The sequence below is a fragment of the Alexandromys fortis genome, unplaced genomic scaffold (genome assembly GCF_014885135.2).
Source record: "Alexandromys fortis isolate MF-2015 unplaced genomic scaffold, M_Fortis_MF-2015_v1.1 scaffold_6, whole genome shotgun sequence".
Lineage (NCBI taxonomy): Eukaryota > Metazoa > Chordata > Mammalia > Rodentia > Cricetidae > Alexandromys > Alexandromys fortis.
Genome location: NW_026067902.1, coordinates 26,418,665 through 26,425,478, shown reverse-complemented (window position 1 = coordinate 26,425,478; position 6,814 = coordinate 26,418,665). Strand labels below are relative to the sequence as shown.

At 44.5% G+C, this 6,814-nt stretch overlaps 1 pseudogene; it reads left to right on the top strand.

Annotated features, from left to right (window-relative positions):
- The first annotated feature begins 2,725 nt into the window (after window positions 1–2,725).
- On the top strand, window positions 2,726–5,561 carry LOC126496626 (PR domain zinc finger protein 4-like; annotated as a pseudogene).
- The last annotated feature ends 1,253 nt before the right edge of the window (window positions 5,562–6,814 follow it).

Below are 6,814 nucleotides of genomic sequence, written 5' to 3'. Positions count from 1 at the left end.
TTTACTCAATCATTTGGATCGATCATTTTCTTAATTGTACTGGGTCAGAGGGCCAATGTCTCATGATGCTTAAAAATACACAACCATGAGAATTTTAGATTAGTATGACTGGCTAGACGCTGACTCCATGTGAACTAACAGAGGACAAAGTTAAAAAAAAAAAAAGAAAGAAAGAAAAAGTAGATGCTATTCCAAAGAGAGAGAGAAAGAACTTCAGAACAAAGAAGTGAGAGGATGTCAAAAAAGGAAATGGAGGAAGATGAGCAACACACCCATGAGAAGTTAGCCAATAGCCATACATTTTACAAAGAAATAATGTCCAAAATATATACAGACCCCACTAAACTAAGCAATCCAATCAAAAAGTGAGACAAATAACACACAGTTCTCAGAAGATCAAGTACAAATAAATGGCCAATAAATGCTCTTTAAAAGTTCAACATCCTTAGATATTGGGGAAATACAAATTAAAACTGCATCCAGATTCCATCCCTCCCCAGTTATAATGGCTATCATTAGGAATACAAACAAAAAATGCTGAGAAAGAGGAGTATAAATTGTTCTAGGAACTACGGCAGCTCCTCAGAACGCTAGAAATGCAACTACCCTATGACCCAGGTATGTCGCTTCTGAGTATATGCACTCCAAAGACTATAGGACAAAGCTCCATCAAGATGCCTTTCCATCATACATACTGCAATACTGTTTGTTCACAGTAGTTTTGTGTGCTAGTTAGTTGTCAACTTGACAGAAGTCAGCATCACCTGGGAAGGCAGAACCTTAGTTGAGGAATTACCTCCATCAGATTGGCCTGTGGTCATGCCTGTGAAGCTTTTTCTTGATTAATGATTGAGATGGGAGGGTCCAGACCACTGCAAGCAGGTCTTCCCTTGGCAGGTGATCCGCAATTGTAAAAGAAAGCAAGCTGAGGAAGCTGTGGAGAGCAAGCCAGGAAGCAGCATTTCTCCATGGTCTCTGCTACAGTTCCTGCCTCCAGCTTCTTGCCTTGAGTTCCTGCCTTAGCTTTCCTCCATGATGAACTGTAACCTGTAAGCCAAAGAAAGTCTTTCTTCCTCTAAACTGCTTTTGTTCAATGTTTTATCACAGCAACAGAACCCAAACTAGCACACTAAATTACAGAGCTGAGCCATGGTGTCTGTTAATAGAAAAAAAAAAAAAAAAAGAATTTGAAAACTTGTACAAATTTTTTTTATTTGTCCATAAAGGAAAATTAGGCAATTTAGTGGGAAATAGATGTAACCGGCCATCATGATATTAAACAAAAAGACAGAGAAGGACAAAAGACATATATCATGTTTTTGCTCTCATTTTCAAGTGATAGAATTCTTTATATACACATAAATCAATATACACATGTATAAGCATCCATGTGGGTGCATGTGTGCAAGAATGTCTGTGTGAATGTGGGCATATATATGCAAATATTTCTGTATATATGTGTGCATGTGTGTTTACATGCATATATGTATGCATGTGTGTACCTGCTTATGTATGTCTGGTTGCACTGATACTATGTATCAGTGTATATATATGTGTGTGTATGTATATATGTATATATGCACACACATATACAGCCATATTTGCATGTCTATATAAGAATTTATGTGTGTCTGTGTGTATGTACTTGTATGCAGGTGTGTGTGCATGTGTGTGTATGCATGCATGTATGTATGTGCATGTGTGTGTATGCATGCATGTATGTATGTGCATGTATGCAAATATGTCTGTGTGTGTTTTATAACTAGCAGTATTCAATTTCTGTGAGCCAAGAAAGAAACTACTCCAACTGTTCATCCTCATTCTTATCTTTCGGTTGGTTGACTGGTTGGTTGGCTTTTGGATTTTTGAGACAGTGTCTTGCTATGTAGCTCTGTCCGTACTGGAGCACATTATGTAGACCTGCCTTGCCTCTAACTCACAGAGAATCTCCTGCCTTTGCCTCCTGAGTTCTGGGATTAAAGCCATGCCTCGCTACTGGCTTCTTTCTTATCATTTTTATGTTTCTGTTTTTTGTCTTAGTGAATCCCTTTTTATTGCTATTTACTGTACATTTAGTAGTATTGTTACTTTGCTGTATTTTTTTAATTCTAGTTTTACATATTATTCTCTACTCAAATTCCTGTCACAAAATACAAGAGAGCCTGGTTGGAAGGAAAGAAACTAACAGGAGAGGAAAGTGTGTGAGAACTAGGTAGATAACAAGGGGTGAATACAATCACAGTTCGTGATATAGTGTAAGAAATTGTCTATATGAGGAAGATGTTGGTAATGAGAGAATTACAGAATTTCGGAGTTACATAATTCAACCTTGGAGTCTGCCAACAGATAAATGGATTTTAAAAGAAAATTTGTTGTATATATTCAGAGTGGAGATTTATTGAGCTATAAAGAAAAGTTAAATTGGCGGGGTCCCGAGCAGGCAAGGGCTCCAGGGCTGAGCTCCAGACGGATGAAGAGCCGGGCGCTCCCCAGCAGATGCTCCCCAGCGCGGGACTCAGGGCGGCCAGTCAGGCTGCCAGCGATTCCGGAGAAACAGCCAAGGCCCGGCCCTGCATGCCCGGCCCTCGGCCGGGAGCACTTCCCCCAGCCTTAGGGATCGTCGGGCAGTCCGCGGAGGTGCGGCCACCAGCGGGATGTGGTAGCATGTGACACGGGCCCTGGCGCTCTACAGTCGGACTCCCAACACCTGCACTGCCCGCGCAGGATGAATGACTTGAATTTGAGCCCAGTGGGGATGGAACAACTGTCTTCATCCTCTGTGAGCAATGCCCTACCAGTCTCAGGAAGTCACCGGGATTTGATTGCCTCTCCCTCTCACTGTCACCATCCCTGCTCCAGGTCTCCCAGTGGCAATTCCAAACCTGGGTCCCTCCCTGAGCTCTCTGCCTTCTGCCTTGTCTCTGATAATCCCCGTAAGCTTGGGCGTTGGAGATCGAGGGGTGATGTGTGGGTTACCTGAAAGAAACTATACCCTACCTCCACAGCCTTACTCTCACCTACAGAGCAGTTACTTCAGAACTATTCTACCTGGCATTTTATCTTACATAGCTGACAGACCGCCTCCTCAGTACATCCACCCCAACTCTATAAATGCTGATGGTAATACAGCGTTATCTATCACCAACAGCCCTTCAGCACTAGATCCCCATCAGGTCAATGGAAATGTTGGATGAGAATTAGGTGCTGTTTCAACAGACTCTCGCTCTGTGAACGTACATGGTGCCCAAAGTCTTCATCCTAATGATGGCCATGACATGGCATTGGAAACAACAATCGCTATGAGGAAGTTTCTAGGGTTAGCAGCCCAGTCTCGACAGATGGAATGGCAGAGGAGCTTACAGTGGATGGTGTTTCAGGAGATCATTCACAAATCCCCAATGGCTCCAGAAGTCACGAACCTCTCTCTGTGGATTCTGTAAGCAACAACCTGACAGCAGACACTGTAGGACACTGTAGGATTGTGATACCCATCCATGGGAGTGGTCTGGAGCTTCCTGTGGTCATGGAAACCGACCACATTGTAAATCAGAGCAATGGGATGTCTGACAGTGCTCTCAGTGACTCCATCCACACCATGAGTCACCAGCACCAACTCTGTAAACATGGACACAACCTCACCTCTCTAGGATCTGTTTCTTTCTGTGAAGTTGGTGTTAGCCTAGAGCCTGTGGCTGTCTCTTCCATCACGCAGGACCTTGCTGTGGGGACAGGTCCTGTAGATGAATACTCAGACAGCTTGGCTTTTGTGCCACCTTCGCTGCAAATGGAACTCCAATTCAAATAAAGAAAACATGGCAATCTTGTTTACAGTTTGGTGCACTCTCTGTGACTGAGCCTACCCTTTAGACTCCCCTGATCATGGACCAGTGACTTTTGTTTTTGACACACCAATAGAAAGCAGAGCAAGGCTGTCCCTCCCAAAGCAACTTGTTCTACGCACATCCACTATGGGGACAGAAGTACTGTTGAAATAGGAGCGGCGGCGGGGCTGTGTCCCCAACACCCCGGCCGCTTGGCTAGCTCATGCCCGAAATAACAACACACAAACTGTATTCATTTAAGAACTGCTTGGCCCATGAACTCTAGCCCTTACAGGCTAATTCTCGCACCTGGACTAGCCCATTTCTAATGATGTGTGTAAGCACCCCAAGGTGCGCTTACCGGGAAGATTCTAGCCTAAGTCCATCGTGGGTTGGAGCTGCCGGGGAGAGCAGAGCATGGCGTCTCTGCTCCAGAGAGCAGAGCTGTCTGGTCCCTCTGGAAGCAGAGCAGAGTCTGACCTCACTTCCTCTTCCACCCAGAATTCTATTCTGTTTATTCCTCCCACCAATGCTTTAACCTATGAGGCCAAGCAGTGTGTTTATTACTTAACCAATGAAATCAACAGATTGACATATGACACTCCCACATCAGAAGTACGTATATGGACTGCAGAAATCATTCCTGTGCAGACTTGCTTCGGGAGTCTAATTGGTCAGCAGAGTCACTCCATGGAAGCAGCAGAATGGACAGACAAGGCAGTACCACATCCAGTAGATATAGCACAATAGTGTCCTAGAATTCTGCATCATTACAACTGATAAAAATGAGTGTAACTGGATGATGTGTGTGGGCAAAGCCAGGAATTGTGAAGAACAGAATTTGGTGGCTTATTCCCATGATGGAAAACTCTATTTATTGGCCTCACAAGGCATTCCTTCTGGCAATGAACTGCTTTTCTATTATAGCAGGGATTATACCCAACAGTTTGGCGTTCCTGAACACCCAGATGTGCACCTTTGTAACTGTGGCAAGGAGTGCAATTCCTATTCAGAGTTTAAAGCTCATCTGACCAGCTACATCCATAGCCATCTCCCTGGCCAGGGCCACAGCATCAGCCATGGGCCAAGCCACAGCAAGGAAATGAAGTAGAAGTGTTCCATGTGCCCCCAGGCTTTTAGCTCTCCTTCCAAACTCCACGTTCACTTTATGGGTCATATGGGCATGAAGCGCCACAAGTGTGATTTTTGTAGCAAGGCTTTTAGGAATCCAAGCAACCTACGGACACACCTCAAAACACATACAGGTCAGAAGGATTACAGGTGTACTTTGTGTGACAAGTCCTTGACCCAGAAGGCTCACCTAGAGTAACACATGGTCATGCACACGGGTTAAAAGAATCTCAAGTGTGATTACTGTGACAAGCTGTTTGTGCGGAGGCAGGACCTCAAGCAGTGTGTGTTCATCCACACACAAGAATCCCAGATCAAGTGTCCGAAGTGTGATAAACTGTTCTTGAAAACAAACCCCTTGAAGAAGCATCTTAATTCTCATGAAGGAAAACGAGGCTGTGCCTGTGAGAAATGTCCACAGGGTTATCTAACCAAGTACCATCTCACTCACCACCTGAAGACCTGCCAAGGGCCCACCTGAGTTCCTCAGCACAGGAGGAGGAGGAGGAGGACTCTGAAGATGATCTCACAGACTTCATGAGAACAGATGCCTGGGGGATGAGCAGTGCTATTTACTCAGCAGACGAGCCTCTCCTCTCACATAAATAGAAGGAAAACTTCTCTGGGTGGACCATGCATCAGGAAACCACAAACCCAACACACTGCAGTGGTTTCTCATATGGAACACGGTCTGATCCTTCCAACCCACTGCCAAAAGTGGACTGGGTGGGGTAACTAATACACTCAGTGAAGAACATCCAAAAGGATTCTTTAGGATGGACTGGGAGACAAGGCATGTGCCTGTCCTATATTTAAGCAATGGGTGGCGAGGAAAGAATCAGCTTTTGGTATCTGCTCTTTATTTGCATAGCAATTCGGGAGGTGCATTTAGCGTGAGTCACCATGGCCTTCTTCTGTCCATACCAATCAGATTTATCTCACATTGTTCCGTTCTTTTCCCTCCAGTCAACGTGACTTGACCCCAGTCATCCTCACTGTTGACCACATATTATGCACTATTGTAAGGTATGCATCTCACAGAGAGAATTGCAGCCCAGCAGTGCAAGTGTTTGGTGACTGTCATCATGCATACATATATATACTCCTGCCTGCCTTCAGGCCACTTGAGAGTTGAGATCCTGCTTCTCCATCTCAGCAGCTGTCGAAGGAGCAGGTGGAGAAGCAGTCAAGGGTCAGAGGACAGTGACTGGTAGAGGAAAAGGCCCAGAAAACTAAGACTTCAATGGAAGCCAAGGTTAGCCTTCTGGTTATGTGTACATGCACGTCTTTATGGTCTAGCCATGTCTCTGACTTCAGGAAAGTCTTCTGTCATTCAGAGAGCACCTGGAATTAACAGGGTCCAAATAATGCCTGCTGGACTCACCTGACAAGACTGGTATTTCAGACTACAGGAGGAAGTAGGGAAATGACCTCTTATGTAGGTTTAACTTTATGAAAATCATTAAAAATATTGCTGGCGGAAAGCAACATGCACTTCCAAATCCATTGGCGGGTTTCACAGTTCAGCCTTCCCAGTTGTCTTCCTTGCTAAAGGTCCTCATCAGCTAAGCGTAGAGGCTACCAAAGGATTTGGAAGACAGAGAGGCTATTAGTCACCATATGGGTCTGTTTTCAGATTCCTGCAAGCAGGCATAGCCGCTTTTGGCAAGAAGCAGAAACATCCTGAAGTTGACAGGGTTGATGGAACATGCCTTCCTGCTCAAGGATACAGCCTTGGCTCTAGTAGAGGAAGGACTCTGCTGGGAAGGTTTGCTGCTAAAGTATTTATGGGATGAATGTATTTTGTTTAAATCTGTATTCCTTTGGGAAGAATTGAAATCAAAAATTTTTAGTGAACAAAA